Source organism: Cnephaeus nilssonii, assembly GCF_951640355.1.
Source record: "Cnephaeus nilssonii genome assembly, chromosome: X".
NCBI classification, from domain to species: Eukaryota; Metazoa; Chordata; class Mammalia; order Chiroptera; family Vespertilionidae; genus Cnephaeus; species Cnephaeus nilssonii.
Genome location: NC_137071.1, coordinates 71,323,045 through 71,348,237, shown reverse-complemented (window position 1 = coordinate 71,348,237; position 25,193 = coordinate 71,323,045). Strand labels below are relative to the sequence as shown.

Below are 25,193 nucleotides of genomic sequence, written 5' to 3'. Positions count from 1 at the left end.
TTTGGTTGCATATTTATTTAAGGGCTAGGGATTTGCAAAGACCATAGGAGGGAAATAAATATCTCAGAGAGGCAGAAAGTAATTTTCCCATTTTTTGACCCTACAGACATACAGGTCTAAAGGACATGCCAGCCAGCAGAAATTAATTATCTGCAGAGACCCACAAGCTTTCATTTAAACCCAGTCTTAACTCTTCGCTTTACTCTTTTCTTTCCATTATTTCTCTTTTCTAGCCTTGGAGGCAAAAACACATTAGTCATCAATTTATTCCCTGTGGTAAACCTTTGCCCCTCAACCCAACTAATCCAGTAAGTAAACCCCAATTAAATTGGTCCTCACATCACAAAAATGGCAGGCTGCCCCAGGGACATGGTAGACTTCTAACACTGCCAGGGACAATCAAACAGTAATGACAACTCAGGGAGAAGGGGCGAGTTTCTCAGCTACTCTCCCTTCACTCATGACCACACTATCTGGTCTTGTGAGCTTGTCTTTCAGCAAATGATCATTTATAACTTCAAAAACCATCTTCTTCAAAATTCAAGCTCTTTTGGTAATAAGACTACAGTCCATGGACCAAGCAGGGGTAGCCTGTAAATAAAGCTACCAGACATTCAAAGCTGGCAGGAAGTCCCTCACTCATCTACCAATACTATAGGTCTCTGCAACTGTCAAACCTGGCATTTTCCCTCCGCTTTTCAGAAAATATTTTTCATAGTGAAGTACTGAAGTGGAAATTTGAATTTCAGAGATTTTATAGCTATGTTTACTCTGGAGACTAATTTGATTACAAACACATCCACATTTACTCTTTTCCCCTCTCCTAGCATCTCTCCTCCTGCCTCATAAATCCCTGTTGGACATGGTTGAAATGCAGACTATTCACCAAAAACCTTTTGTTTTGTTTTGTATTCAAAAGGCCAGGTCAGTGCCCTCAGTCCTGCTTATCTGTTTTATTTCCATTTTTTGTTTTCTAAAGAAAGGCCACTATATGCTCTATCTCATCTTTCAGTGCACAGACAAATCCTTTGAACTGAGTTCATGTTGCCAAATTTGCCATTCATTATTTTTCTGTACATGCATACATTAATGATTGGCTTTTCTTATATTTGTGAAAGGTACAGGTAGGTGTTACTTTAACTGTACTTCTTAGATTTCATAAAGTATCTTGGGATTGGGTTTTTCTGCCTATTAGATGCTACTGAAACCCCCCCCCCCCCCCATGCATACGCACTCAAAGAGAACTTTAGTGAGAATCACATGAAGGTAAAGTGTAACTTGATGTCAACAGTTTTAGGGGTATGTGTATACATGTACTGGTGCATTTAGAAATATCAGAGTTTGGATATTTAATTTTTAAATTAAGAATCTGAAACATAAATTTAGAAAGTATACCACAGAGAAATATAGATATAATTTACTGAAGCAAAATGTGGATAAGATGAAATTAACCATTTTAAAGTGAACAATTCAGTGCTTTTTAGTATAGTCCCAATGTTATGCAGCCACCACTTCTATCTAGTTCAAAAACATTTCCATTACTTCCAAAACAAAAACCCCATAGCAATTAAGCATTTTCTCTCCTATTTCCCCTTATCTTATACCCAGATACTAGTAATATTATTTCTGTCTCTATGAATTTGCTTATTCTGGATTTTTCATATAAATGTATCATACAATATGAGGCCTTCTCTGTATGAGTTCTTTTACTTACCATAATGTTTTCAGGGTTCATTCACATTTAATGGATCAATACTTCATTGGTCCATTTATCCATTAATGGGTATTTGGGCTGTTTCCACCTTTGGCTATTGTGAATAGTAATGCTATGAACATGCATGTACATCTATTTGTTAGAGTTCCTGTTTTTAATTCTTTTGGGTATATATCTAAGAGTAGAATTGCTGAGTCATATGGTAATTCTATGTTTAATTTTTTTGAGGAACTGCCAAAATGTTTTCCACAGTGGCTGAACCAATATCCATTCCACTAGCAATGTAAGACAATTCCAATTTCTCCACATCTTTGGCAATAGTTTTTATTTTTTTATTTTAATTATAGCTATCCTATTGAGTGTGAAATGGCATCTCATTATTATTTTGAGTTGATTTCCCTAATGGATAATGACATTGAACATCTTTTTATGTAGTTGTTGGCAAGTTGTCATTTCTTCTTTGGAGAAATGACTATTTAAGTCCTTTTCCCATTTGTAAAAATTGGGCTGTTTATCTTTTTGTTGTTAAATCATAAGAGTTCTTTATATATTCTGCATACTAGATTCTTATCAGATGTATAACTTGCAAAGATTTTCTCCCATTCTGTCAGTTGCCTTTTCACTTTCTTGATCATGTCCTCTGAGGCACAATTTGTTTTTAATTTTGAAGAAGTTGACAAATATTTTAATTATACTCTGATTTAATACTACATGCACCAAAATGAGAGGATGAGGAGGGATAAAAGAGCTACAATGGGATCAGAGGATGGGGAGAGAGGAAAAGACAATGCACAGCAATTATTTTATGACACAAAAGGAATGGTTAAGAGGCATATGGTAGGTAAGACACAGAAATAGTACAAGCAACAGAAGAGGGTGAGGAGAGTGATTCAGATACAGAAAGTGGCCATGCCTATGACCATTGAAGCAAGGTGTGAGGAAGAGAAAGAGGAGTTTAGTTTGTTCAAAGGTTTTAAATACTATTAAATTACTGTTCTTCATGTTCTGCTTTTTACTTGGTCATCAGCTTTGGAACCACAACTATCTCTTAGCACTATAATCTGAAGCACCATTTAGTGAATGTGCCATTATTCAGAACTATTAATTCTTAAATTTTCAGAGAGCATCTCTGAATGAGAAAGCCCAGCAGCCCACCACAGAAAAACAATCATTTTCTGAGCTGCTATAACCACAAATTAACATTCCAATTAAGTGATAAAAAGGCTATGTATTTTGTTTGTTTTAAGGTTGCAGCCAACCTTCTAGTATCTTAAGAGTGTGTAAACAAAATCCAGTGTTATTCTTTCTTATGTAGCCTTTTCTTACAGTTTAAATGAAGGCTCTTTTGGGGAGAAAGGAAAGCTGGCCTGGCGCCAGCCTGGAAAAATCCACTGGTGTCCTCAATAAAACTACAAATTCCTATTTGGAGAGATAATGCAGAAACAGGGAGAGAAAAACCTTAGGAAGCTATACTCCCTCAGCTCCTCCCTACTCTTTACTCCTGGGAAAGATGGATTGCCCATACCCCTCCCTCACCCCCCCCCCCGTCTCTTTGTTCTTTTTTCCCTCTTTTTCCTTATAAAAATCTCTGCCTGCACTGATATCTTAAGATGGGGTTTTGAGTACTGGGAAAAGTCCCCCATCTTCTTGAGATGCTGGCACTCGAATAAACTTCTTTCCTTTTACCAGCACCTGACTCAGTTTGGAGTTTGGTTTTTATTGCAACAGGCAGTAGAATCCAGATTTTTGGTTACTCTGCCACAGCAGCATTGAAAACTACAAGTAATTTGCTCATGGTCACATAGCCAGAATGCAGCTGGGGTTTAAATTCAGTCTATCTGACTCCAAAGCCATATTCTTAAGCATCATGCAATAGATCTTCCCTATGGCATGTAAAGTCATTACATATACTTAACCTGAAAGAGCAGATAATCTAAAATTTATCATGTATTTTATGATTTTTTAAAAATTTCAATAGCATATATTCCACATCTTTTAAATTTGGTAGGCTAGTATTAAAATTAGTCAGTATTTCCCAAGCACACACCAATTGGGAAGGCAGCCCAGGAGTGTGCTAGAAAACCAAAGAGAAAGTAACCTGAGTTTGATAATCTGCCAAAGATAATATACAGAATGGATAATTGAAGTTGGTTGTAACTTGAAGGCCAATGCTCCCCAACTCCTTGCTCAGATGCTAGCAATCCCTTAATCTTGTGCTCTACAGCATTTCCCTTGCTTCCTAAGTCACTTCACCTCTTAGTCACTGCACAACCCAATAGCGTGTGCTATGAGTTATTAAAAGAAATCAAAACTTAGAGCCAGGCTCTTTCAATCAATTAAAAGAAGGGGGCAAGGAAACACCTTCTGTCTATATCTCAATTAGTCAATCTGTACACTTATTTATGTAATGCCTACCACTGGAACTCTTTCATACCAGCTTTTCTGGCCAACTCATTAGGAGCTAATGCATTTAATCAGTTGATCGTATATGTCAAGTATCCTTTCTCTTTTGATAGATTACCCCAAAGAGTAGGCTAACAACCCCAATTTGCTGACTAATTGAATTTTGATATATTCTCCAAAGCCATTTATTTTCCCCCTGACTAATTGAATTTTCAAGCAGTTAAATCTGACAGGTTCAGAAATATCTGCCAAAGTCCCTTCATACTTCATTAAATTATGGAAACTTAGCCAGTGTGTGATGCCCTAGGGAAATACAGTACATTTAAAGAGTCATTCCCAATGGGAGAGGACCGAAGTGGTAAAAGAATATGATTTAACATAATACATGTTAAAATGTCCAGTAGTATATTTGATATTTTGTCATTGGATATATCAAATAATTTTAATATTATAAATGGGTATATGGGCAGGTTTCTTTGTTCATAATGTAATATCTGCACTAATATGTATGAATCTACATTAAAGCAACTGGGATGTACTTTCTATTGTTAGCTGGAATAGATATAGCTCAATTAGAACATGGGTTTCATTTCTAGCTCAGCTAAAAAGTACAACCCCTCATAATCTGCAGAAGCTTCCAGCAGAGCAAATGCATTTTCTTTACCTAAAAGCCAAGGCTCACTGCAGAAGAACAGGAAAAAAAAAAGCCTCATTAATTAAGACCACAGAATGTAAAATTCTTAATAAGTCAACTTTGGCTAGCTTGAGATTTGGAAATGAGTTTGCTGAGTAAATTAACAATCAAATACAATTGGAGGAGAGACTTTTGAGGAAATAAGGGAATAAGTGTTTTTTAAAGCAGCTTGGAAGCATTATTTATATAGGCAATTACTATGTGAAAAGAGGTGTGCTAACAGGAAAAAGGACAGGATTTGAGTCAAAAGATGTACTCAGTAGTAGTAGAAATTACTTCCTTGATCTGAGCCTTGATTTCTTCATCTGTAAAATTGATGATATTTATTTCACAACATTGTGGGAGGCTGAAATGAGATAATGTACATGAGTCTTTGTAAATTCTCAGGAGCTAAATAACTATTGGGTATTTTTGTTATGTGCATAAAATAATAAGCATATGAATAAAAAGAATTTTAGGAACATTCTACCCTCTACTTTTTAGAGTTAAGACAACTGGGCACAGCATAGTTAAGTGACTTGTCCATGGGCACATAGCTAGTTAATGGCAGACTTGGAACTATTATCAATATCCCTATTTGTTAATCATAGCAGTTCCTCTAAAGGGCCACTATACTTCCTTGACTTTGTTTTCATAGCCTGAATTACTTTAAAAGAGAGCTATTAACAAAAAAAGTGTTTCTTTTTTAAAAATTTATATTGATTGATTTATTGATCGATTGATTGATTTTAGAGAGAGAGGAAATGAGACAGACGGGGAGAGAGAGGGAGGGGAGGAAGGGAGGAAGGGAGGAAGAGAGAGAGACATCAATTTGTTGTTCCACTTATTTATGCCTTCATTGGTTGATTCTTGTATGTGCCCTGACCTGGGATTGAACCCATAACCTTGGTGTATCCAGATACCAAAAAGGTGTTTCTTTATAAGTATTCTTGTTTTTAAAATTTTACACTTGAATGTTTCATAAACATTTACTGAGAACCTAATATATGCAAGTCACTGTATTAGGTGCTGGAAACAAAAACCAAGACATGATCCTTGCCTTTAAAGAATTCTTATTCATAGAATTCCCTCTCCAGGCTACCAAGTTCCCATTGCTTTTATTCTGGCTTTAGGCTGCCAAAGGTACTCCTCACTGCCGCTAAGCATCCATACCCAAAATAGACTTCCCTCTCCCCTCTAACCTACCTGGAGCTCTCCCGTATCGAGAAACCTTATTTAAAGCACTTCATTTTTGGTTCATGGTACACAATTCATTCTGAATTCAGGCCAAGAAATTATTCCTGGGGGTCAATTTCCTACAGCTGGAGAGGAATAAAGGACAAATTACTACGGGGTATCAGGCAATAAGCAGGGACAGTGGGAGAGATGAGAGACTAATTTTTCATTTTTAACCTTAAGGCTATTCAACTGGCAAGATGTTCATATTCTAGAATTAAAAAGGCTACCTGGTCACCAAATCATACATAGCTGGGTCTTCCTCCCTATTAGGCCCTAACTTCCAAATTGAATATCCACTTGCTGGTTGAAAACCCAAGAGGCAAAAAGAAGGCAGATGTTAGGAAAAGTGAGAATTGGGCAAAGGGGAATCTGAAAAGGGACAACTTAACAGGCAGAGAGAATTATTGGGTATTTTATTTCTGCTCCATAACTTAACTAGCTATGTGATCTTAACTAGCTATCTGAGTCTCAGTCTCCTAATCTCTAAAATGGTCATTAATAGCACCTACCTCAAATGGTTGTTGTGTCAATTAAATGAGTTAATAAATGTAAGATACCTGACTCTTGGTAGGCATTCAGTAAACGTTAGTCCCCTTCCACTTGTGGCCAGGTCATCTACCAACACAACCTCTCCTCCAATTTCACTACCTCTGTGGAGAAAACTAAAAAATGTGGATATCTTCTCACCACCCCACCAGAAAAGAAGGAGGCCCAGCTTCCCAGTGCCCCCTGAGTTTTATGAATCCTGGAGTATTTCAAGAATCCTTTCCTGCAAACCTCAGGCTATCTCATTAAAGTCTAACAAGGGAGTCAGGTGATTAACCATTAGATGAATAATTTATGTAGATTGTAAATCCAAAAGGAAAGTGGGAATTAAGTTGTTATTTTATTAAGTTGTAATTAGTTACTAAAGGTTTCAACATGCCTAGTAATTCTATGAAAGTATGTTGAGTTTAATCTCATTTCATTTAATTATCTGTATTTATACCTACACCTATAGCTATCTATATATCTATCTATATAATCTTGACCCAAACTCTTTATCTTGAATTTTTCATAAGTGCTATTATCTTTGGGAACATATTCTGAGTATAAATGAGGGCTTGACTACATCCTGAAATTTTCTTAGAACACAATCCATCATAGGAGGGAATCCAACAAAGGGGCCATCACCAATATATTCAAGGGATTTACTTCACTGAAAGTAGGAGACAATCTCCATTTATTATCATTTCTTCATTCATAATGCTGTTCCAACACACTAGCCCTGAGTTCAATGGAGATTCTTAATCAGTTAACAACCCCCCTCTCTAGGCTTATCTAGTGTCTCTGCCACTCGGTCCCTGAGCTTCAGCCACACTGGCCACCACTGCACTCATTTAATATGCCAAGCTCTTTCCCATGTCAAGACCTTCATAAATTATCCCTCTGCCAGGAATACCTGTGACCCATTCTTAGTGGTTCAGATCCACAACATCAGGAAAGTAGATCAGTCTATTTTCACATACATACATAATCTGATGAGGGGGAATTATAAAACAACCATTTGAACCAAATAACACAATGCCACAGAAGTCTCTTCCAGCACTAGCATTCTTATCCTCAAATTAAGAGTAATCTCTGCCCTTCTGGAAGAATCTTTGATGTCAATAGTAACTCCCCAGATTTCTGGGATAATTTTCATTAAGATCTATTCTAATGTGAAGATAGATTAGGCCCAGAAAACTAAAGTCACTCTAACCTCACCATCAGGCACGCCAAGCTTATTTGGTTCTCACAAGTTTGAGATTGTAACAGGCAATGTAGTGGTGAAGGTTTGGAAACTGATATCTCCAGGTTTGAATCCTTACTCCAACACTTATTAGCTATGTGTCTTTAGGCAAATAACTTAACCTTTCTGACCCTCAGTGTTCTGATGTATAAATCTGGATAATAATTATACCCCATTGGATGGTTGTCAGTATTAAATAATATAATTCATTTTGCTATTCAATACAATGCCTGGTACATAGTAAATGCTCAATAAAGGTCAACTATTACTAGTGTGATTATCTTCACCTTCATTCTTGGTCCTGGGCCACAATTCAGGCTCATTCATTTGTAGAACATTGATAGATCACTTACTTTAGGTGCTGGTAATATAAAAGAGGATAAGACATGATCTTATTCTTCTTATTCTTAGTTCAGAGTCTGGTGAGGGAAACAGCCATATAATCAGCTAGCTACTAGTTGCATTAAAAAAACTATTTTACCAAGTAAAATGAAACTCATCCTGTGGTAGGGGGAACATACAAAGAGCTGTGAGCACAGGACCAGACAGAGTACTTGTCATAAAGGAGACCAGGTGATAAAGAATAGAAGGTCAAAAATGTCCAGCTGTTCATACAGATAAATTATACAAACCCCTGTCCTGCTAATACATTGATTGGTGTACCTACATGCTCAAAGGACAGCAATGAATACCCTGATTTAAACTAGTCTTAAGAGGGCAGGAATGAGCCACAGCAAAGTTGACTCCTTAGGACCGTGGTCAGCAAACTGTGGCTCGTGAGCCACATGCGGCTCTTTGGGCCCTTGAGTGTGGCTCTTCCACAAAATATCACAGCCTGGGTGAGTCTATTTTGAAGAAGTGGCATTAGAAGAAGTTTAAGTTTAAAAATTTTGGCTCTCCTTGACCGGAATCGAACCTGGACCTTTCAGTCCGCAGGCCGACGCTCTATCCACTGAGCCAAACCGGTTTCAGCTTAAAAGAAATTTCAATAGTTGTACTGTTGATATTTGGCTCTGTTGACTAATGAGTTTGCTGACCACTGCCTTAGGACATTCTGAGGCTAGGCCAGCTTCCTTAGAGCTAGAAATAGTTGGATCAATTCTTTGGCTGAAGCTGGGACCAGGGATAGCATATAACTATGATTACCAGGATATTCCCCACAAAGCTTCCAGATTTAGAAAACACTTGCCCATATGCTTTCTATTAAATACCTATAAATTTTATTGATCTCTTCTAAAATACTTCTTCATCTTATTAAATTCAGGCTTCTCAACCCTCCTTCATAATTTATGAGTTGAAGCTAACATTGAGCTGGTAATTCCCTTGCTTCAATTTCAAAGCTTTACTTTTTTTCTTATATAGGTAAACTCTTATGACAGATTTTTTTGATAATAAATCAGGGGTCACACAAATCTCAGCAGAAGGGGGTCAGTATTACTAGAGAAGACACCCCCACACACAAACCACTTCCTTGGCCACTCCTTTGCCTGACCAAAAAAGTGGATGATGCACTAGTACTTTCTACAAAACATTATGGCAACTTAAAGTAGGAATCAAGCATATCCAAATCTTCATATATTCTTTTCAAGAAACAAATATAGGGTGACTTTATCCTTTATTTACAAAATAGTCTTGAACAACCTTAGTCTGAAGCAGAGTGGGCTGAAAAAATCAAATAGTAAAGATTTTGTTTGTTTGTTTCATTCTTGTTTTGTTTTATGTTTTTTGTTGCAAAAAATACAAGTGCTTTCTTTGCCTTCTTCCTGGCATGCCTTTGCAATTAAAGAAATCAATATTCATTGAAAATTCTGAGTCTTGACCTACAACAATCAGATGTTTGTGCTCTTTAAAGGCAGTCAGACAACATCATTTATTGCTCACCTTACTGCTCACCTTTTGTTTGCAAAGGCTCTTCCTGACATCACAGGTTTGCTATTCTTTGCAGGCTGATATTGCTCAATAAACTTTCATTTCTCTCAATGTCCCAGGCATTTCCTTGGCTAGCTAAGTAGGAATTTCCTCTCTTCCCTCCTCCTCTGAAGAGAGCTCTTCAGCTGCTGTCAGTCGCATGTGATTGTTGTTTCTTGAGCATTTTCATACTCTTAGCAACATCAGCACTCTTGATGGTCTCTTTATATTTTAAAATTGTGCTAACCTTTGATTTCTCCATTCCATACTCTGTAGCCAGATCAGACACGCAAACACCTCTATTATACTTCGCAATAATTTCTTTTTTAAGCTCTATTGTTGTTCTCAAACTTTCCTTTTCACTTTGCTGCTATCACTAACCTTCTTAGACTCATGGCAACTTACTGTATGTATCTAATAATAATAATCAGCAGCAAAAGAAAATACCCACAAAAATATTCACAACACAATTTCCTGAGATGTTAACAACTCTGGGTTTAATGGTAACTGACTCATACTCACACATCCTCTCCTTTGTCACCTGAGAGGACACATGACTGATCATATAGGTATCAGCATGAAAGGGTTGTCTAGTGGAAAACAGAAGATTTATTTGACAACTAAGACATTCCTCCCACCACCCTCAACCCCCTGTGAACAATTTGGTCAAGAACTAAATTATTGAAGATGGGAGACATTTGAGAATCAAGGTTTTACTGTAATGAAAAGCACTGATGATACTTGGCTCCTTTATAGATAAGAGTAGACTGACAAGCTTTAGTTATGACATAAAAATATTCAGATCAGGCTGGAGGAACCAGGAATGCTGGTACTCGCTGCCTCCCACAACCACATCAAAATTACAACTAAAATACAGAATAACCATCATCCGGAACTGCCAGAGAGCGGCTGAATGGAAGTTCTACAACTAGAGAAGTAAAGAAGAAAGCACACAGAAACTTGTAGAAGGGGCAGAGGTGTGGAACAGGTAGGTCTGGCACTCACATGGGCCACTTTCACAATCGGGAGGAGATCATCCCTGTGGAGGCCACCCAGAGGAATAAGTGGTCTCAGCCCTACACCAGACACCCAGCCCAGGGTCCCAGAGCTGAGAAAATAAGTCACTATGGGCAGTAAGAACTACAGACTGTAAAAACCGGTGTGTATTGGGGCTCAGTGACACAGAGGCTGCTGGAGACCCAGCTGCTTCTCTTAAGAGGCCGACGCCACTAACTGAATTTACAAGTTTCTGCTTCCTCTGAGCTCTAGCACCAGGGATAAGCTTTGGGGGACACAGACACATATGAGGAGGAACTGGATATCCTGTCATCAGGGCAGGAACTCAGGGGACAGCTTTCTCCCAGATAGAGGTGCTGGCAGGTATCATTGTTCCTGTGCTGGGACCTCACCTGTCACAGGGCTGACTGAAAGCCATTTCTGTTTGCTCCACCCTAGTGATTCCCTAAGACCCCACCTCATCCAATTTACCACCCCATCCAAGTTGTGTGCAGCAGCTTTTGCATATGGATGTCTTGTCCTTGCTCAGGCTAAAATCTCTCAAATAAACTGCAGCTTGACCAGTTGCCACAAACCTATCAATACAAGGCCCAAGACCTGGCACCAGCACAGCCTGCCTTGCTTCACAGATGGGCCTCATCTGGGCACTTCCAAACCTGAGACAAAGAGGAGGAATCTTCAGATCTCTCTGTAGGTCCTGCTGGGTGGCCCCAGACAGTGGCTGACTTTGCACCTTCCTGGAGACCCAAGAGCAATGTACCCAATGGTCAGTGTCAGACCATACAAGATTACAATTCTACACATCCATAAGTGACACACTCATGGGGCCATCTCAGTGAATAGCAAAGCCCCAATGAAGCAAGTCCTGCTCCATAGAGGTGTCTCTTGCATAGCAGCTCTCTCACTGTAGTTGCAACTGGTCCTCATAGCCAATTGGACTGGAGGTCAATTCCTCCCAGTGGCACCAACAATAATCAAGTCTCAACTACACCAAGATTGTGCTCAAAGCCCACAAAGGGGTGCACCTAGAGTGTCTACCTCAGGTGACTGGGGAGGCTGAGCCACTGGGCCCTATAGGACACCTGCACAAGGCCACTCTACCAACACAAGGAGATATAGCAGCTTTACCAAATACATAGAAAAACACACAGGGAAGCAGTCAAAATGTAGAAACAAAGAAACATGTCACTAATGAAATAAATGGAAGAAAGCAAACTACTAGATATAGAGTTCAAAACCATGGTTATAAGGTTACTCAGGAATCTTCTAGAAACCTCCAAGAGACTTAGTGAGACTTTCAAGAATCTTAATGAGAATGCAAAAAAAAAAAAAAGAAGAAAGAAAGAAAAAGAAAAGGACCAGTCAGAAATTAAGCATAAATTGACAGAAATAATAAGTAATATATTTTTTCTGCCATCTTGGACCCTGTGGAGGCCTGCTAGGAACAGGACTTCTATAAGAACAAATATGTCTGGAAGGCTATGGTCCAAGGCCATTTATTCTGGCTATAAGTGGGGTCTCCAGAACCAGAGGGAGCACACAGTTCTTAAAATTGAAGGTTTTTATGCGCTAGATGAAACTGAATTCTATCTAGGCAAGAGATGTACTTATGTGTACAAAGCAAAGTACAACACAGTGACTCCTGGTGGCAAACCAAACAAAACCAGAGTAATCTGGGGAAAGGTAACTCGTGCTCATGGAAACAGTGGAATGGTTTGTGCTAAATTCTGAAGCAACCTTCCTGTTAAGGCTATTAGACACAGAATCCATGTAATGCTGTACCCATCAATGATTTAAACTTACTGAAAATAAATAAAACAAATTTGTTTTCTTGACCACCCCCAAAAAAAGAGTAATATACAGGGATACAACAGTAGAGGATTCTGAGAATCAAATAAATGATTTTAAATATGAGGAAACAAAATCACCCAACCAGAAGAGCAAAGAGAAATAAGAATCCAAAAATATGATGATAGTGTAAGGAGCCTCGGGGACAACTTCAAGCATACCAACATCCGCATTATGGGAGTGCCAGAAGAAGAGTGAGAGCAAGATATTGAAAACCTATTTGAAGAAGTAAGGGGTTTTCAGAAGATGGCAACTGGCAGGATGGAGGTAAGGGAGAGGGTGTGAGGGAGTGAGGGGGTGAAAGGAGAGTGTGTGGATGTGTGTGGTATGTGTATGAGTGAGTGAGGGACAGTTAAATCCGGCAGGAGTAGCAGGGACTGATAGACCAGGCTCTCCTGGACAGGGAGCACCTATCACCGCTGCAGGCACTTCCTGGGCTGTGGGGCTCGGGCACAGAGACCATACCATCTTGAAGGGGAGAGCGGACTTTTCTAGAACTCATCAGCACCACCACTCAGACTGACCTTGAACACCACCCATGACCTTGCAGCCACTAGAGCCAAAATCTTGCTGCCCCACCCACAGACCTGCAGACCCTAGGACAGTGATGGGCAACCTTTTGAGCTTGGTGTGTCAAACTTCGCCAAAAAACTGAGCATAACTCGGGTAGTGTGTCATTTTGAGGAAAAAACATTATTTCGCAAATGTTTCATTCTCAGGAGCAGCAAATGTTTCATCCTCGGCATGCGGCTGCCTCAGCAGCTGCGTGTCATCAGAAATGGCTACGCGTGTCAGTGCTGACACGCGTGTCATGGGTTCGCTATCACTGCCCTAGGATGTCCACTTCCAAGGGTGCATGGCTCCTGCAGCAGTAAGTGCAACTTCCCCCCTCCCCAGCTGCTGACCTCTGGACACCTAAGTTGCACCTCCTGAGCCCACCCCCCGACAGGCCACTCTTGGGTGCTGCTGTGAGCCCCTGCTGGGTGCACTCTTATCCAAACAAGGGCACATAGCCCCAGCAGTAGAAATTCTGAATTTCCCTTCCCAGTTGTCTGCCCACAGACACCTTGGTCATGCAGCTTCAGTGCCAGGGTCCCTCTGGGTGCGTGAGTGTGCTGCACTGGCAAACAGACACCAGGTGCCTCTGTGAGCCACCACTGGTTGCGTATGAATCCAACAAAGGGCACAAGGCCGTGGCAGTAGAAATTCGGACTTCTCCCACTCCTGGCTTCCTGCTCACAGACTCCTTGGTCACGTGGCTGCAGCGCAAAGGCCCCTCTAAGGGCGCCGCACTGGCAAATGGCACCCGGGAGCCTCTGTGAGTGGCCACTGGGTGCGCATGAATCTCACCAAGGGCGCAACACCCCAGCAGCAAAACCTGAGCCTTCCCACTCCACAGTTACTGACCTCCGGGCACCACAGTCATGATTTTCCAGTGCGCAGGCCTCCTGATCCCATTGTCCCAAAGTTGGTTCTTGGGTGCTGCTGTGAGCCCCCACTGGGGGCATTCATATCCAGACAAGGATGCACAGCCCCAGGCAGTAGAAATTCGGACCCCCCCCCATTCTGGCTGCCTGCCCACCAACATCTCAGTCAGGCAGCTTCAGTGAAAGGGCCCCTCTGAGTGTGCTGCCCTGGCAAACAGCTCCCACGTACCTCTGTGAGCAGTCACTGGGCATGTGTGAATCCAACCAAGGCCGTAAGGCCCCAGCAGCAAAAACTGAGTCTTCCTCCTCCATAGCTGCCAACCACCAGATACCACAGTCATGTCTTTCCAGTGTGCAGGCTTCCTGAGTCCCACCACCCTGACAGGAGGCTCGTGGGTACATCTGTGAGCCCCCGCTGGGCACATGCAAATTCAACCAAGGGCTTAAGGCAGCAAAAATTTGGACTTCCCCCTCCCTGGCTGCTGACTTCCAGACATGGCAGTGGCACCTTTCCAGGATGAAGGCCTACTGAGCTCCCTTATAGGCAGCTCCTGGGTGCCTCCTTGAGCCCCTGCTGGGCATGTTCAGATCCAAACAAGGGCGCACAGCCCCGATAGAAATTCGGACTTCCCCCTTTCTGGCTGCCTACCCACAGACACTGCTGTCACATGGTTTCAGCATGCAGGCCCCCTGAGGCCGCTGCCCCAGAAGGTGACTCCCAGGTGATTCTCTGAGCTGCCATTAGGTGCACTCCTATCCAACCAAGGGCACAAAGCCCTAGCAACAGAAACTCAGACTTCCCCCTCCTTGGCTGCTGACCTCAGGTCATTGCAGGTACGCCAATCCAGCACACAAACCCCTGAGCCCGCTGCCCCAGCAGGCACCCCCTGGGTGCTTCTCTGAGCCGCTGCAAGGCACGACCCCGGCTGCTGGCATCCAGTCGGCATGAGAGCGCCGCTTCAGCACATGGGCCCCCTGAGTCCACCGCCCCAGCAGACAGCACCTCGGTGCCTCTGTAAGTAGCCACTAAGTATGCATATCCAACCAAGGGCACACATCCCCCAAAGCAGAAACTGGGACTTCTCCCCACATGGGGCCGGTGGCACACCACAATCACTCAGATCCAGCATGTGGGCCCCACAAGCACACACCCCTTGAAGACAGCTCCTGGGCCCCTCTGTGAGCAGCCACTGGACATGTGCCTCTCCAACCAAGGGTGCATGGCTTCCTCAGCAGGATCCATGACATCCCCCTCCCTGCTGCCTTCCTCTGGACAACTTGGTGAGTTGCTGAGGACTTGTCTCCCTGGGCAAGGTCACATTGTTTCAGCCACAGACTCCAAGATTCCCACATCCCCAGATGCTGGATCCTGAAACCCTTGTGTGTTAATACCAAAACCAGATAAAGATAACACAATGAAAGAGAATTACAGGCCAATATCCCTCATGAACATAGATGGCAAAATCCTCAACAAAATTCTAGCAAATCGACTCCAGCAGTACAACAGAAAGATCATACACCATGACCAAGTAGGATTTATCCCTAGGATGCAAAGATGGTACAATATTCACAAATCAATAAACGTGATACATCACATAAACAAATTGAGAGATAAAAACCATATAGTCATATCAATTGATGCAGAAAAAGCATTTGATAAAATCCAACACCCTTTCTTGATAAAAACTCTCAGCAAGATGGGAATAGAAGGATCATACCTCAACATCATAAAAGCCATATATGATAAACCCACAGCCACCATCATACTCAATGGGCAAAAACTAAAACCATTTCCCCTAAAAACAGGAACAAGACAGGATGCCCACGCTCACCACTCCTGTTCAACATAGTGTTGGAAATACTAGCCATTGCAATCAGACAAGAAGAAGAAATAAAAGGCATCCAAATTGGAAAAGAAGAAGTAAAACTGTCCTTATTTGCAGATGACATGATACTGTACATAGAAACCCAAAAGACTCCATCAAAAAAATATTAGACTTAATAAATGAATTCGGCAGAGTAGCAGGATACAAAATAAACGCTAAGAAATCTATGGCATTTCTATACACCAATAATGAACTTACAGAAAGAGAGACTAAAAAAGCAATCCCATTTACCATCACACCAAAAAAATTAAGATACCTAGGAATAAACTTAACTAAGGAGGTAAAAGATCTTTACGTGGAAAACTACACAACACTGAAAAAAGAAATAGAGGAAGACATAAACAGATGGAAGAACATACCATGTTCATGGATTGGTAGAATCAACATCATCAAAATGTTCATACTACCCAAAGCAATCTATAATTTCAATGCACTTCCCATTAAAATACCAATGGCATACTTCACAGACCTAGAACGAACTTTCCAAAAATTCATCTGGAATAAAAAAAGACCCTGAATAGCTACACCAATCCTGAGAAAGAAGAACAAAGTAGGAGGGATCTCAATACCAGATTTCAAGCTATATTACAAAGCCACTGTTCTCAAAACTGCCTGATATTGGCACAAGAACAGACATATAGATCAATGGAATAGAATAGAGAACCCAGAAATTGATCCAAATCACTATGCTCAATTAATATTTGACAAAGGAGGCATGAACATACAATGGAGTCAAGACAGTCTCTTCAATAAATGGTGTTGGGAAAATTGGACAGATACATGCAAAAAAATGAAACTAGACCACCAACTTACACCATACACAAAAATAAACTCAAAATGGATCAAGGACTTAAACATAAGACAGGAAACCATAAAAATACTAGAGGAATCTACAGGCAGAAAAATCTCTGACATATGCCAAAAGAACTTCTTCGCTGATACTTCTCCTAGGGCGATGGACGCTAAAGAGAAAATAAACAAATGGGACTGCATCAAAATAAAAAGATTTTGCACAGCAACGGAAACCATCAATAAAACAACAAGAAAGCCCACTGCATGGGAGAACATATTTGCCAACGATATCAACGATAAGTGTATAATCTCCAACATTTACAGGGAACTCATGCAGCTTAACAAAAAGAAGATAAACAACCCAATCAAAAAATGGGCAACTGATCTAAATAGACACTTTTCGAAAGAAGACAGAAGGAAGGCCAAGAGCCATATGAAAACCTGCTCTAAATCACTAATCATTAGAGAGATGCAAATCAAAACAACAACGCAGTACCATCTCACACCTGTCAGAATGGCCATTATCAACAAGTCAACAAATGTTAAGTGTTGGCTAGGATGTGGAGAAAAAGGAACCCTCGTGCACTGCTGGTGGGAATGCAGACTGGTGCAGCTACTGTGGAGAACAGTATGGAGTTTCCTTAAAAATCTAAAAATAGAACTCCCATTTGACCCAGTGATCCCACTTCTAGGAATATATCCCACGAAACTGGAAACATCAATCAGAAAGGATATATGCACCCCTATGTTCATAGCAGCACAATTCACCATAGCTAAGATTTGGAATCAGCCTAAGTGGCCATCAGCAGATGAGTGGATTAAAAAACTGTGGTACATCTACACAATGGAATACTATGCTGCGGTAAAAAAGAAGGAGCTCTTACCATTTGCAGCAATATGGATGGAGGTGGAGAACGTTATGCTTAGTGAAATAAGCCAGGCACAGAAAGATAAATATCACATGATCTCACTCATTTGTGGAATATAATGAACAACATAAACTGATGGGGAAAAAAATAGATCCAGAAACAGAGAAATATCAATCAGAACGTCAAAACTCAGGGAAGAAATTGTGAGGTAACTTGAAACCCAAGAATGCCCGAGAACGCCTTTCTAGCCACGCTAGCAATCATCAGATGTACGGTAATTTTACCTGGGACAAGAAGGTAATTATTTTCGACTTATGCTTCTGACCCTTCATGGGTAAGACCCCTTACGTGGGCTGATCCCCTGACTAATGTAGTTACCAATAATACCAAACACCTTGGTTATCCAAGAGGTCCATGGGTGGGTCAAAAATGTATAAATACGCAGGGGTCTCCACCCAGCTTCCCTTTTGTATGACACAAAATCAAAACAATGCCCCTTTGGGTGTACAATTAAAGAGAGGTTTCTGACTTGTGAGGAGACCAAAGAAAGGGTGTCACTACTATCACTACTTGCCCCCGGTAGAGGTGCAAAAAATGTAACTAAGACCTTGTCTATATAAAAAGAAATGGACAGCCTGTTTGAAAGGGAAGTGCCATGGACTAGAACAAAGAATATCCTTACATGATATTATTCTACACTGTCATTAAAATTTTTCCCAGATTTGGATGACCCCCAGTACTTATAATAGTTCCTCACACCCTTGGGGATAAAAAAATAAATAAATAAATCATCTGTTTGGTGCTTGCAGACAAATATAACACATATCTTGATATTTTAGAATTATAACAGCATAATATGCAATTATCCCAAACAAACTTACAAACTGATTCTTTGAATGTCTGGCAGCAATTTAAAAAGGACATGTAAGGATTTAATCCCTTTCATTGTGTAGAGGGCCTCCTGGGAAGACACCTGAGCATTCTATATTGGTCCCTCTTACCCTTTAGGCCAAGAGAGAGCCTCTTCTCACAATTCAATTGCTCACAGCTGTTGCATGAGCTCTCTGTTCGTGTCGAGGTTGAAGTCTCATGATGACTGGTGCCATGGATCTGTCTCTCGCCCAGTGGGGCGATCTGAGCCCTCCCTGTAGAAGAAAGTCAGGTTCCCCAAGATACGTGATCAGTGCTGGGGCCCCGCCAGCAGGTGAGGGGATCCCAAGGCAGATGCTGGGCATAGAGGCCACGGGGGAATAGGCTACCAAGGAGATAAACCTGAATCTCATGTCACCCTGCTTAGCCCCGGAGGATGGCTGGTTAGTCAAAGACGGGTAAGATTCCTCAAGGGAGGAACAACCCAAGACAGGCACAGTCGCAGTGGGGCATCAGGAGAGAATTTGAGGATCAACAGAGGTGGGGCACAGACCCTCACCCACCCAACATTGCAGGGGCCTGAACCCTAGCCCCTTCTGAGGGAGGTCTCCTGCCCCCATGGATGCTTCGTGCTTCCCATGCCCAGCTCAGATCAGGACCCAGGTGACCGACAGAGACTTGGCCGACAGCAGCTGCCCTCTCACTCCAACAAGAATTGTTTCAGTTGTCTTGTACCCATGGTGTGGGGAAGTGGGTTTATGATATCTAAATCCAGCCTACCACCAGGAATGCTCAGGACCTACTCAAGAAGGCAAATAATCCTTTCCACTAATATTTACAGGGTAAAATAAGATTTTTGTTAGAGTAATAAATTTGACAGTAAAATAGTAGTCAAGTTCTCAGGCAAATTTAAATTGGCTAGTTGAAACAAGCGAATATGCTAGAAAAATTAATTGTACTGGACAAAAAGGTGTTCCTAAAGGGTTAACTAAAATTTTTATTGGTAGTTCATCTCATGAAAAAATTGTGCACCATGTAATGAACCTAAAACAGTAACATTATAGTGCAAAAAAATAAAATTTTAAAGCCATTAAGACTACATTATAAAATTTTCATAAGCCTCCTAATATTTAAATCAAAAAAGGGGGGATAGTAGAATAATATCATGTAAGGAAAAATATCCTGTAAGTAAATTACATCTAGAAAATTAATACTTTAGAAAGTTAACCCTTTGCACCCGCTTGCTTTTTTCTCAATTCCTTTATTTTACTCGGGATTTAATTTTTTAAATACCCCAGATTTTACAAAGCGTGGCAGTAGAATAAAAAACTGGAGTTTCTTTTCATACAAACTTATTTGGATTTTTTTATATTTCAAATTATTGATACATTCAAAGAGTATAAAAAGAGCTGCTACCGATGCTAATCGTGTCGAGTCACACTCGACATCTGAGTGCAAAAGGCTAATTGTAAGGCTAAAAGCAAGACACCCATGAAAAACACACAAGGTGTCAAAACAAGCCAGAGGAAAATCATTTGGGCAAAAAATAAAATAGGATCAATGTCAAATTTGTAGAAAATATACCTTTATTAACTTTTGGTCAAGAATATGATTGTATATTTTCAGAAAACAACTCCAAGACCATGTGGATTCCAGCAACAGAGAGGAATTGACAGGACTACTCCAGCCATCAAGACAGAAGAGAAGCAGTCCAGAGATGGAAGACGCTGACGATGCCTTGCCATAGTAGCAGTCAGCAGCTGTGTGTGCTGCAGGTTGCCCAGGACCAAACTAGAGAGAGTCGGACCTGCATTACCACCATTTGTCCACCATCCAGAACAGAAATGTCATTGCTGACATGTACACATAAGGAACTGTTTGACATTGACATTGGATCTCAAAAGAACTGTTGGCCCAGAAAGAAACTCACTACAGACTAATTCATTTGCCTGTCAGCATAACCATTATTGCTTTTCTCATTTTCGGTTCTTATAAGTGTATTTCTAATAGCACATGATCTCACTCATCTAGGGGAAATAATGAACAACATAGACTGATGAACAAGAACAGACCCAGAAACAAGGAGGCATGGATCAGACTGTCAGGCCTCAAAGGGAGGGTAGAGGAGGTGAGGGTAAAGGGGAGAGATCAACCAAAGGACTTGTGTGCATGCATATGAACCTAACCAGTGGTTAAGGACAACAGGGGGGTGGGGTCATGCTTGGGGAGGGGTGTGCGATGGGAATGGGGGGATGAGGACAAATATGTGATACCTTAGTCAATAAAGAAATTTAAAAAAAAAAGGATGAGGAGAAAAGGAAACCCTCGTGCAATGCTAGTAGGAATGTAGACTGGTGCAGCCACTGTGGAGAACAGTATGGAGTTTGCTCAAAAAGTTAAAAATGGAACTCCCATTTGACTTAGTGATCCCACTTCTAGGAATATATCCCAAGAAAATAGAAACACCAATCAGAAAGGATATATGCACCACTATTTTCACAGCAGCACAATTTACAATAGCTAAAATTTGGAAACAGCCTAAGTGCCCATTAGCAGATGAGTGGATAAAAAAACTGTGGTACATCTACTCAATGGAATACTATGCTGATGTAAAAAGAAAGCAACTTCTACCATTTTCAACAGTATGGGTGGAGCTGGAGAGCATTATGCTAAGCAAATTAAGTCAGTCAGAGAAAGATAAATATCACATGATCTCACTCATTTGTGGAATATAATGAACAACATAAACTGATGAACAAAAACAGATCCAGAGACAGAGAAGCATTGATCAGACCATCAAACTTCAGTGGGAAAGTAGGGCAGATTGGGGGTAAGGGGGATAGAACAACCAAGGACTTGTATGCATACATATAAGCCTAAACCAGTGATGGGCAACCTTTTGAGCTTGGTGTGTCAAACTTCGCCAAAAAACTGAGCATAGCTTGGGTAGTGTGTCACTTTGAGGAAAAAACATTATTTCACAAATGTTTCATCCTCAGGAGCAGCAAATATTTCATCCTCGCCTCAGCGGCCGCATGTCATCAGAAATGGCTACGCGTCTCAGTGCTGACACACGTGTCATAGGTTCGCCATCCCTGGTCTAAACAATGGACACCGACACCAGGGGGTGAGGGCATGAATGGGGGGGGGCGGTAATGGAGGGATAAGGACACATATGTAATACCTTAATCAAAAAATAAAATAAAATCCTATTGTAATAAAAAAAGAAAGAATGACAGAAAACTTCCCCTACCTGCTAAATGAAGTATACTTATAGGTCCATGAAGCACAGAGCGTCCCAAACTAGAGGAACTCAAAGAGGATCACACCAGAATAAACTGGTCAATAAAATAGAATCAGAGGCATGGAAATGGAGAGGACTGAATATTCTCAGAGGAAAGGTGAGGTGTGGGGCAGGAAGAGATTAAATAAAGATCTTGTATGCATGTTTGCATTACCTATGGGCATAGACAATGGGGTGACAAAGGCCTGGAGTGGGGCAGGAACCAAATGGAGGAAGGTAATTGGGGGGGAAGATGCATCTGTAATAATTGCAATAATAAAGATGTTTTAAAAAAGATTCACATCAAAGCTTTGAGCAGTATTAGCTTTCAAAGAGGGGTTGTTGCTTTTATGACTATACTGTTATGGTAAACTTGTCAACTGTTTATCCCTGCTCCCTTGTTCAAGAGAACGCCCTATAAAGCCATCTTTTACACCAAGTGACCCCACTGTACACAATTACTGATGCCACAAAGAAGGGTAATTACTGACCCCAGGTCATCATGTGCAAGACTGGCCAGAACCTCTAAGGACAAACAATCTGGACTGATCGAATTCTCCCTTTTGGAACATGAACAGGATAATACTATGAAAGCAAGCCAATGAACAAAAAGAACCTTGAGAGATAAGACTGAAAAGATAATCAGGAAATGCCAAAGGCAAAAATAGAGTTCTGAGAAAATTATGGTCAAGAGAAAATTCTGATAAAGAAAAAACATGAGTAAGCAGAAAATGGGATGTAGAGAAAACACATACCAAGTAAAAGATTGGAAAGTCAGTGAAGGAGGGTTCCTTTTTCTCTGCATCCTCTCCAGCACTTGTCCTTTGTTGATTTGTTAATGATAGCCATTCTGACAGGTGTGAGATGGTTCCTCATTGTTGTTTTGATTTGCATCTCTGGGATGATTAGTGACTTTGAGCATGTTTTCATATGTCTCTTAACTTCCTGTATATCCTCTTTTGAAAAGTGTCTTTTTAGGTCCTTCACAATTTTTTGATTGTTTATATTCCTTTTGTTAAGTTGTACTGCTGGTAGGAATGCAGACTGGTATAGCCACTGTGGAAAACAGTATTGCATTTCCTCAAAAAATTAAAAATGAAACCGCCATTTGACCCAGCAATACCACTTCTAGGAATATATCCCAAGAAACCAGAAATACCAATCAGAAAGGATATATGCACCCCTATGTTCATAGCAGCACAATTTACAATAGCTATGATTTGGCAACAGCCTAAATGCCCATCAGCAGATGAGTGGATTAAAAACTGTGGTACATATACACAATGGAATACTATGCTGCTGTAAAAAAGAAGGAATTCTTACCATTTGCAACAGCATGGATGGAACTGGAAAGCATTATGATAAGTGAAATAAGCCAGTCAGTGAAAGATAAATACCACATGATCTCATTCATTTGTGGAATATAAAGAACACTATAAACTGTTGAAAAAATAGATACAGAGGCAAAGAAGCATCGAACAGACTGTCAAACTACAGCGGGAAGGCTGGGGAGGGTTGGGAGGGGTAAGAGATCAACTGAAGGACTTGTATGCATGAATATAAGCATAACCAATGGACGCAAGACACTGGGGGGTGAGTGAGGGCAAGTGTGGGGGAATACGGGAGGCTGGTGGGGGTCAATGGGGAGGAAAGGAGACATATGTACTACTATTTGTAATACCTTAAACAATAAAATTTTAAAAATTAAATTTAAAAAAATGATTGGAAAGTCAGGTTACAGGGGGAGAGAGGGAAACCAGATCCTGTTGAAATTACCTACCCTTATGCTCACCTGCCTTAAATTCTGTATTCTCTTCTAGTTCTACATAGTCCAATGCATCTATTGCTTTTGTTCTCCCAGCAGCTTAGCTCCACTGCTGATGTCAGAAAATAGTTCTTACTAACTCTACAGACTTGAGGAAGTAAATTCACCTCTCTTTGCCTCAGATTATTTAAATGAAAAATGAGGATAATACTTGAACCCATTGTTCCCCTTCCATAAGTATTATTTGAGCACAAAGCTACCCAATTAGAGACTACATTTCCAGTGACAGTTACTAACAGGTGTGGCTACCTGACTAATTTCACCACCATGGCTTGTAAGCAAAAGTGATGTGTTTACTATGAATTCTTGTTCTTTTCTTGTCCCACAATCTGTAATTAAAACATGGCAGAAAACATGCACACAAGGACAATATCCTAGTGTAGGGGCTGACAAACATTTTCTTTGAGGGGCCATATGGTAAATAGTGTAGACTTAGTGGCACACAGGTCTCTTTCAAAACTAATTCTTCTGTGCTAAAGCATACATATACTATGTAAACAAATGGTGTTGGCTGTGTTAAAAATAAACTTTACTTATAAAAGCAGGATGTAGGATAGGTTTGGCCATCATTTATCAATCTCTGCTCAAGAAGATGCCAAAACAACAATGGAAGGTATTTGGATACTGAAACCAATTTATGAAGCACAACTGCTCAATCAGCCTTAACCAGCTATACTGTAATGAGAGATAAGAAGAGGGAGGAAATGCCAAAACCAGTTTGGCTCAGTGGATAGAGCGTCGGCCTGCGGACTGGAGCGTCCCAGGTTCGATTCCAGTCAAGGGCATGTACCTTGGTTGCAGGCGCATCCCGAGTGGGGCGTGTGCAGGAGGCAGCTGATGGATGTTTCTCTCTCATAGATGTTTCTAGCTCTCTGTCCCTCTCCCTTCCTCTCTGTGGAAAATCAATAAAATATATTTAAAGAAAAAAAAAAAAGAAGAGGGAGGAAAGAGGGAAGGGAAGAGGAGGAGGAAGAAGGAAAGAGAGACTTATTCCCATCTTACATAAGCCATTCTATTGTGGGATCTCTTATAGTGTCATATCCCTTACCTCCAGTGGTCGGCAAACTCATTAGTCAACAGAGCCAAATATCAACAGTACAACGATTGAAATTTCTTTTGAGAGCCAAATTTTTAAAATTTAAACTTCTTCTAATGCCACTTCTTCAAAATAGACTCTCCCAGGCCGTGGTATTTTGTGGAAGAGCCACACTCAAGGGGCCAAAGAGCCGCATGTGGCTCGCGAGCCGCAGTTTGCCAACCACTGCATATTATTTCTCCTCCTGAGAGCTAGTTTTCAAGCATTTTCTGGATTCAATGGAGAAATACACTTGTTATAAAGTATCCATTACTTAAGGTATCTTAAGTGAACCTAATTAGGACAGGTGTCTAAGAGAATAGGCCTATCAGGAATCTTGGATAGATACTATGAGAACTGATGCTAAAGTTGCCACTTTCTCAAATATTCTTTCTTAAAATTTCTTCCTGATCTTTTTAACCATTATAATTGAGATGATTAAAGAGAGGGGACTTGATAACTAGAGTAGTTTTCTTGTCAATCCAGATAATACTAAAACAATATACCATAGACTAGAGGCAAGGGCACCTTATGACAAATTTTCAGTTTCAGTAAGAATGAAACCAGGAAAATGCAACAGAACTATTGAGCAG

The 25,193-nt window shown here is 40.7% G+C and overlaps 1 protein-coding gene and 1 pseudogene across 2 annotated transcripts in view; one reads left to right on the top strand and one right to left on the bottom strand.

Moving 5' to 3' along the window:
• The window catches only part of IL1RAPL2 (interleukin 1 receptor accessory protein like 2), a gene marked incomplete at both ends in the record, with an annotated part of 1,477,463 nt that overhangs the window by 1,392,867 nt on the left and 59,403 nt on the right, over positions 1–25,193 (bottom strand). The gene's annotated exons all lie outside the window — the stretch shown is intronic.
• On the top strand, positions 12,193–12,522 carry LOC307095176 (large ribosomal subunit protein eL33-like; annotated as a pseudogene). Its single transcript has one exon. The product of its transcript is annotated as a large ribosomal subunit protein eL33-like (transcript).